Raw genomic sequence first — 9,649 nt, forward strand, 5'->3', positions numbered from 1 at the left:
TTTGGGATTGTCGTGACATTTCTTGTTATGATAAGTATTTAAAACTTGATAACTTATTCTTAAATAAATTTTCCGCTTATTTAACTTGTTATTAGTAATGTGGTTCGCCTACTCGAAGGGATAGTGTAGGTGCCACCACGACTCGTGAATTGGGTCGTGACAATTTTTTACTAACTTTGTTTATTTTTTTTGCAGGTTTCTAAACTACAAAATTCAGAACGTACAACAACAAGCAATTGTAGGATCAAAATGCTAACAAGAGTTCTTAGGAGACAACAACAGCACAAAAACAACAATGGGCATGGAAAAGGATCATACTTGTTTTCAAGCATAAGAATTGGCAACAAACAACAGGAACACACAGAGGGAACAATCATAATCAAATTCTCAAAGAATAGTTTAGACCAAATAGATTGGATAGAAGTTTTATTTGTGGTATTAGTATCCTTTGATGCTTATTCAAATAGACAAATATCAAATCTATGCGAGTCCAAACTGCAAAGAGAAGGCGATTTTACCAATCATCAAGCTCAAAGATATCAAAGGGCACCAGTAGCAGTAACGGAACAAAAGTCATGGAAGAAGAAGAACTTACAGAGGAAGAAGCAGATGCAAATGTCAGAACAAACTCAAGCAGCGGTTAAGCACAGATCGAGTCAAGATGAGCTCTAGAAAGGATCGGTTCAACACAGCTCGAACACAACAGTGGTACATACAGAAAAAGAACAAGGTTAAAAAGGTTCAATCCAGTCAGAAACAAGAAAAAATGAACAGATTTAAGAAGATTGAAGCTTTACCTGAATTTGTTGAGATGAGAAAGGAAGAACAACTATGCATATTGAGGAGTGAATCAGAATTTAGTAGCATCATGTGGTCTAATCATCATTTTCACACCACCGGCGGTGAAGGTCGAAGAGAATCACGGCTTAAGACAAAGAGAAGAACCCTACATTTTAGGGTTTCAATTAGGAAGGTTAGGCAAATGTTATTTCCTTTTGATGTTTTTTAATTTCTGTTTTTTGGGCCTAACCCGGTTTGGGTTGGGCTTTTTGAACCATTTGAATTTTTTGCATAATTAATAAAAGCCCAGACGGACAGAATTCATTAAAAAAAAAATCAAAACTTCTTTTCGATTTTTTTTAAGGCGGGGGGGGGGGGGGGGGTGAAAAAAAAAAACTTAAACTTTTAAAAACATTTTTTTAAAAACCAAAATTAATTTTTTTGGAGGGTGGAGGTTTGGGGTTTTGGGTCGCGGGGGAGTGGGGTTGGGGGAGGGAGGTGAGGGGTGAGAGGAGAGAGGGGGGGCCGGCGAAAAAAATTGGGTGGGGGGTGGGGGGTGAGGGAGGGGTGAGGGGGCCGGCGAAAAGACAAAAAAAAAATTAGGGGGGGGGGGGGGGGGTGGGGCGGGGTCAGAAAAAACAAAAAAAAAATATCAAAACCTTTTGTTAAATTTTTTTTTGGGGTGGGGGAGGTGAGGGGTGGGCTCGGTGAAAAAAATATCTAAACTTTTTAAAGTTTTTTTTTTTTTGGTGTGGGGTTAAGGGGAGGGGAGGGGTGGGAGGAGGAGGAGGGTTGGGGGAAGGGGTGGGTTTTTTTGGATTAAGTTGTTTTTTTTTTTTATAATTTGCAAATGTTTAACAAGTTTTAAAAATTACATTTCAGACCCTCATTAACTTAATCAGATTTTTAATTGGGCTTTGGCTTAGACTAGTCAAATGTGTTGCCTATAGAAATTACAAGACTTGTTAGTCACCTATAGGTAAATTTTGGACCTTTCTTTCTCTTCTTTCTTTTCCCCAAACCTGCAAACCCCTGACATACCATTAATTATAGCACAATTCACAATTTCTTCTTTTTTTTCCAAGATTTCTCACATCCAGTTGTTTATTGCCTCAAATATTATGACCTATCCACGCATTCGTTCTCTTCTGTGGAAAAGACCATCTAGGTTGTGCATTTTTACATTCAAGGATGAAGAAATAGGAGGCAATGGTGTGGTAGAAATGAATTTTTTTTATAATGAACATGACGATGGCGATGATCATTGTCACGACCCAACCCTCCATGACTGGCACCCACACTAACTCATAGTGGGCGAACCAACACACAAGTCACCTATTCATTCAAGTTCGATTTTATATTAACCAAATTAGTCAGTTATTACTCATTCAAGCAAAAAATAACCAAAATAAGTCATGCCATAAAAATACTGAAGTAAATGCGGAAGTTCTAACTATTACAAAAATTTCCAAATTCCGAAAGTCATCGTACGAGGACTCTAAACTAGAACATGTCTAAGGAATGAAATCTGTCTAATAAATATCCATAATGTCTAGAATAGGAAATAGTCATCATAAGAAGAAGATCTTCCGGCGGCCTGGCATGGATAGAAGCTCACCCTAAATCTGTTAGCAACGTCCTCAACGCTCGATATGAGGGCGAGTAGCAGTCTCTGTATCACAATCTTCACTCAAAGAATGCAGCAAGGTAGTATCAGTACAAACATTATGTACCGGTAGATATCATAGGCCGACTAAGATTAGTATCATGCATATCTTATAAAATCAATAGAATAAACAAGCCAGCCAACAGACATGAAACAAATAAACCATGACAAGTCAACCAAAGAATATCACCAATCAATCACTCAAGTAGCAGGAATCAATCAACGGAAAACTACAACACGAGCATAAGTCTCCCACAATTACCGCAATCATTGTACACACATGCTATCTAATGTCATTGCTCAGTAGTCATGACCTGTAAGCGACCCATGGTGTCCATGTACCACTCGTTCCGGATACTCATCGGACCCGAGCATAAACCTCCGCTCCTGAAAGAACCTCGGACGCGGGCCACATCAATATATCCCTCATTTTTGGATCGAACCTCGAACTACGAGCCCATAAATCTAGGTCACATATGTTCCTTTCTATATATATATACATAACGATGTTTCCTGCCCTCTTATTATCAATGCTTACATCATCATTTCGTATCACAATATCGCCGAGAAGATTATATTAACTTCTCATCACAAACACATCAACTGCAGATTCAATACACAGGAATAGTGGCACAAAGCCTACACAATCACTCAATCACATTCACATAGGAGTTCAACCACACAATATCATGCATGAAGACTAGACATGATTTCTCCTAAAGAATCCACAAAACATATATTCAACTAACCAAAGTCTAACTCAAGTAGACTGTAACCTACCTCAACGTAGAGCTGGAATAACTCGAGTCACCCTGCTACAGCTTTTCCCTTATGTAAAGCCTCGGAACGCTCAAAGTCTAGAAATAGAATGCTCAATGAGTCATAATTACTCAAATCACAAGTACCAATTCAAGAATACCCTTCCCTTTACCCCATTCCAATGGGTGGATGACTTTCTAGGTGTAAAGCAACCTAACAAAGGCCTTAGTCATCACTAATCATCCAATTATAACAATATTACATCAACATTCCAATTACAAGCAGTTTTCATGGTCAAGATACTATTTTTATAGAACCCTAGGTCTCAATTCACTTAGGTTATGGCTCTAAGGATTCAATTCATGATTAAGAGGAGTTAACCCAAGCCTTAAGATGATAAATAAGTGATAATAATCATAACTCATCAAGTTTAGAAGGTTTATTAATTTCTAGGGTTTCTATTACAATTCCACCATTGAAGACCCATAAAAGTGATGATAATCATGAAGAAGATACGGAATGGTTGGAAGGAATAAATGGAACTTACCTCTCAAGAGTTTTCTTGCCCTAGCTTGAAATTTCACCCTAGGTGTTTGTGGGGAACTTGTGTTGAAGTTTTATGAATAAAGAATGTGAGACTAAGTTTTTAAACGCGCAGCGGTCACCGCTGCAGCAGTCTCGCTATAGCGGTCAAAGGACCGCTATAGCGGACCAACGAAAATTCTACCATAGCTATGGCGGCCCATGTTCCGCTATAGCGGTGCCCATGTTCCGTTATAGCGATACCGCTATAGCGGCACATGGCCCGCCACAGCGGATACAAGGATTATGGCTTACTGCTGGCAGCAATGAACTCACCGTTACAGCGGTACCGCCACAGCGGTGCCATTTGGGCAGTGAGCTCGACTTTTTTCCAGTTTTTCCTCCTATCACCCAAAGATTTCATCCGAGGCCTCAAAAACACAAACCAAACATGCACATATACATTAAGACGTCATACGATCCACCCGTGGTCTCGAAATTCCCAACCGAGTTTTAATTTTCTACGTCACCCCCCTGACAGAGTTAATACAATAAAACAATAACCATAAACAAGTCAAGTTTTCAGTTCTTGGACTTATAAAATCGAGTTTCTATTAGCTCGTACTACCCTTGGGAAGGTTCTATTTGGTGGGGTGATCCTACGTTTTCCATAAGGACCGGAAGGATCGTTACATCAGATACCAATTAAAACACCGTTCATCCTTGAACGGACAAAGATGAGTAAACTAGGAGAACTTACCTGTCTCGGCGAAAAGCTGAGGATACTTGCTACGCTTATCAAATTCTGTTTCCCAAGTAGCTTCCTCCATCGGACGATTTTGCCACTGAGCTTTCATAGAGGCTATTTCCTTGGACCTCAACTTGCGAACATCCTTATCTAAGATGGTAACGGGCTCCTCCTTATATGACAAATTCTCATCTAACAAAATCGAATCCCAACGGATTATGTATGAACTGTCCTCGTGGTATCTCTTCAACATCGACACATGAAACACCGGATGAACGCCTGATAGACCCGAAGGCAAAGCCAACTTATAAGCCACTCCCCCCACACGCTTGAGGATCTCAAACGGCCCAATGTACCTTGGGCTAAGCTTGCCCTTCTTTCCGAACCCCATCACACCCTTTATGGGTGAGACTTTCAAAGAACACTTGCTCTCTTTCTCCAAACTCAAGATCTCGGACCTTGCGGTCCGCATACTTGTTTTTCTTACTCTGGGCTGCTAGGAGCTTAGCTTGGATCACCTTTACTTTCTCTAGGGACTCCTTTAGAAGATCCGTGCCCGAAGGTCTCACCTCAAACGCATCAAACCACCCGATAGGAGACCTACACCTCCTCCCATACAACGCCTCAAGCGGAGCCATATCGATACTCCAAAGGTAGCTATTGTTATATGAAAATTCGGCCAGAGGTAAGAACTGGTCTCAATGCCCACCAAAGTCTATCACACACGCACGAAGCATATCTTTAAGGACCTGAATGGTCTGCTCAGACTGCCCGTCAGATTGTGGGTGGAATGCTGTAGATCCAGCTTCATGCCTAACTCCTCATGCAAACATTCCCAAAATCTGAATGTGAACGTTATGCCCCTGTCGGACATAATGGAGATAGGAACCCCATGAAGCCTAACCACCTCACGAATGTAGATTTTTGCCAATTTCTTCGCATCATAAGTTATCTTCACCGGAAATGAAGTGCGGCGTACTTAGTCAACTCCGTCAACAATAACCCAAATGGAGTCAAACTTCCCCAATGTCTTCGGAAGACCAACTACGAAGTCCATGGCTATCCTTTCCCACTTCCACTCAGGAATGGGCATCCTCTGAAGTGTACCCCTAGGTTTCTGATGTTCATACTTCACCTGTTGGCAGTTCAGACACTGAGCAACAAACTCCACTATATTACGCTTCATCCTGGACCACCAGTAGTGCTGCCTTAGATCACGATATATCTTAGTCGCGCCAGGATGAATTGAATACCTAGAACTATGAGCTTTTGTCAGAATGATTTTGATCAAATCACCCACACTTGGCACGCATAATCACCCTTTAATTCGCAGCACACCCTCCCTATCGATCATGGCCTCCTTGGCCTCCCTACGCAACACCTTATCACGTAATTTACACAACTTAGCATCTTCAAACTGCTTAGCCTTAATTTGCTCTAAAAATGATGACCGAGCCTCAACACAAGCCAACACCCTGCCTGTGTTAGAAATATTCAGCCTCATGAAACTGTTAGCCAGAGTCTGAACCTCTCTAGCCAACGGACGCTCCGAAGAAATCAAACGAGCCAGACTTCCTATACTAGCTGACTTCCTGCTCAATGCATCAGCTAATACATTTGCCTTACCAGGATGATACAGAATGGTGATGTCATAGTCTTTCAATAGTTCCATCCATCTCCGCTGCCTAGAGTCAGATCCCTCTGAGTGAACACATGTTATAGACTGCAGTGGTCAGTATACACCTTACAGTGAACACCATACAAGTAGTGTCTTCAAATTTTCAACGCGAACACCACCGCTGCCAACTCTAAGTCATGAGTAGGATAGTTCTTCTCATGCACTTTCAACTGCCGAGAAGCATAGACAATCACCTTCTTTTCCTGCATCAAAACAACACCCAAACCAGAACGTAAAGCATCATAATAAACAACAAAATCCTTGCCTTCCACAGGCAATGCTAGAATAAGCATTGTAGTCAACAATCTCTTGAGCTTTTGAAAGCTCTTCTCACAGTCGTCGGACCACTGAAACGGTAACTCTTTCTGAGTCAAGCGAGTCAAATGAGAAGCAATAGAGGCAAACGCTTTCACAAACCGATGATAGTAGCTAGCCAGACCCACGAAACTACGGATCTCGATCACTGATGTGGGCCTAGCCCACTCCCTGACTGCCCAAATTTTCTGAGGATCTACCATAATCCCTTCCTTCGAAATTACATGCCCCAAGAATAACACAGAAGATAACCAAAATTCACACTTGGAGAATTTAGCATACAACTCCTTCTCTCGCAATACCCCAAGAGCAATCCTCAAGTGTTTCTCATGCTCCTCCTTACTTTTGGAGTACACCAGGATATCATCAATGAAAACTATTATGAATGAGTCTAAAAAGGTCTTAAACACACTGTTCATCAAATCCATGAATGCAGCTGGGGCATTAGTAAGCCCGAAAGACATAATCAAGAACTCTTAGTGTCCATACCTGGTCCGAAAAGTTGTCTTAGGAACATCCTCTGCCCGAATATTCAACTGATGGTACCCTGACCTTAAATCGATTTTAGAGAACACAGAAGCTCCCTGTAACTGATCAAACAAGTCATCAATACGGGGAATGGGGTACTTATTCCGGATAGTTATCTTATTCAGCTGATGGTAATCAATACACATACGCATAGACCCATCCTTTTTCTTAACGAACAACACAAGAGCACCCCAAGGAGAGGCACTCGGATGAATAAACCCCTTACTCAAAAGATCTTGCAACTGCTCTTTCAATTCCCTGAGTTTTGCTGGTGCCATCTTATAGGGTGGGATGGAGATAGGATGAGTCCCTGGGTCTAAATCAATCCTAAAATCAATGTCATGATCAGGTGGAATACCAGGCAAGTCCGCGGGGAACACATCCGCAAACTCGCGTACCACTGGAACCGAATCAATAGATGGAGTATCTGCACTGGTGTAATGGATATGTGCCAAGTAAGCTAGACAACCCTTGTCCACTAGCTTCCTAGCACGAACAAAGGATATGACTTTCTTAAGGAGGGGACTAAGGTTACCCTTCCACTCAAGTCTAGGTGCCTCGGGCATGGCAAAGGTAATAGTCTTGGAATGGCAATCTAGTATAGCATAATGCAGGGACAACCAACTCATGCCCAAAATGACATCGAAATCTACCATATCTTGGATCATCAAATCTGCCCAGGTACTATACCCCATAAAAGTAATCGCAAAGGATGGGTAGACTCTATCTACCACCACTGAATCCCCAACTGGAGTAGATACATAAAGAGGAACATCAAGAGTATCACACACCATATCCAAACCCACAACAAAATATGTAGACACATAACAAAAAGTAGAACCCGAATAAAATAAAACAGAAGCCATTTGGTCATAAACTGAGATAGTAGCTGTAATGACAGCATCGAAGGCCTCAGCCTCGGATCTACCTGGAAAAGCGTACAAGTAACCGCGCTCTCCTATAGCCTGTGAACAACCACGATTACCCTGTCTGGTCTGGGCCCTGCCCCTATTGAGCTGCTGTCCACCTCTACCAGCCTGAGGGTCGCCTCGGTTAGGCTGGGAACCACCCCTACCCGAGGTGTGGCCGCCCCTCCCTGCCCGTGCGCGACCCTTATCCCCTCTATCTGGTGCAAATGGAGCTCGGGGAGCCTGATACTAAGTCCCCTGCCTACTCTGTCTGAGTCTGGAGCAATACCTCTTAATGTGCTTTATTATCTCACCACACTTGTAACATGTACGGTTTAGCGTAGGTCGCTGAACATAAGCTGATGAAGCAGTATAACCTCCATGCTAACCGGAAGCCTAATAATTTGCCCCTGGTGGGCCTCCAGCTGACACCTGCATCGCGGATTGAACCGGACGCCCTGAATATATATGCGAACTTTGACCTCTCGAGAAGGTGTTACTGAAAACCCCACCTCTTCGGGCCTTCTTCTTTACTTGCTTTTCATGACTTTCTTGTTTAATCCCCTCAACCATACGAACATGCTCCACTACCTCCTGGAATGAAGCCCAGTAGCTACGAGCTGAAGAGCTAATAACTGAAGCCCAGTGTTCAACCTCTTTTGAACCGCCGGATCCTCTCCCCCTCAGTGGGTAGCAACTGAAGAGCATATCAGGACAGGGAGTGGAAACGGGACTCGTACACAGCAACAGACGAGCTCTCCTGATCAATATTCGCGAACTCATCCTTCCTTCAGTTCCTCAGAGTACGCGGGATGTACTTATCCAAAAACACATAATAGAACTAAACCCAAGTCAACGGAGGAGACCCAGCTGGCCTGCACTCCACATAGGCCCTCCACCCTAGCTTGGCATCACCCAAGAACTAGAAGGTCACAAACTCTACCCGTACTTGTCCACAGCCCCCATCTTATAGAGCCTCTTGTGATAGTCGATGATGAACTCATATGCATCCTCTGACTCAGTACCATAGAATACCGGAGGCTTTACTTTAGTGAACCTCCAAAACAGATCATGCTCTTCGCCAATCATCAATAGCCCTGCAACTGGCCTCAGGCAGGCCTCAAATCCAGGAACTTTATCCAAGCGGGGTGCCATTACTGCGGCATGCTGAACCCATGGAGCTTGAACTCTATCCGGACCTAGGGCTGCTACTCCTGCGCCCCTACCTGCTGGAGCGGCTGGTATAGCTCCGGCCTGTGCTAACCCATGCAACCACTGTAGCACCTGTGCCATAGCATTTGGTATGCCCTGAGTGTACCGTAGCTCCTGACGAAACTAGTACTGTCGTTAGCGGGGCTGGTGCCGCTGCCTCTCCCACAAGCTCATTTGGAACTACTGGAGGCACGAGATCAACAACTGGGACTCCGCCCCCTGCTAGGGCCGCCCTCTATAGGCTCCTCTGCCTCCACCCCTTTCTCTAGCTACTGCTGCGCGTGTTTCTAGCCATCTGCGAGAGAGTGAAGGACAATCAGATACAAAATTTAAATCAGCAGATACCAATTGGAATCAAGTAGCACGAAAGAAAGAAAGAAAGAAAAAGTAATTTTCCTAATGTCCGGTAGCCTCTCGAAGATAAGTATAGGCGTCTCCGTACTGATCCGCAAGACCCTACTAGATATGTCCTTGTACGACGAGATCGACGAACCTAAGGCTCTGATACCAACTCTGTCACGACCCAACCCACC

At 43.4% G+C, this 9,649-nt stretch overlaps 1 pseudogene; it reads right to left on the reverse strand.

Annotated features, from left to right (window-relative positions):
• Window positions 1-3,023: 3,023 nt before the first annotated feature.
• Window positions 3,024-9,197, reverse strand: LOC132063825 (uncharacterized; annotated as a pseudogene).
• Between the last annotated feature and the right edge of the window lie 452 nt (window positions 9,198-9,649).

The sequence above is a fragment of the Lycium ferocissimum genome, chromosome 1, assembly GCF_029784015.1.
Source record: "Lycium ferocissimum isolate CSIRO_LF1 chromosome 1, AGI_CSIRO_Lferr_CH_V1, whole genome shotgun sequence".
Taxonomy (NCBI): domain Eukaryota; kingdom Viridiplantae; phylum Streptophyta; class Magnoliopsida; order Solanales; family Solanaceae; genus Lycium; species Lycium ferocissimum.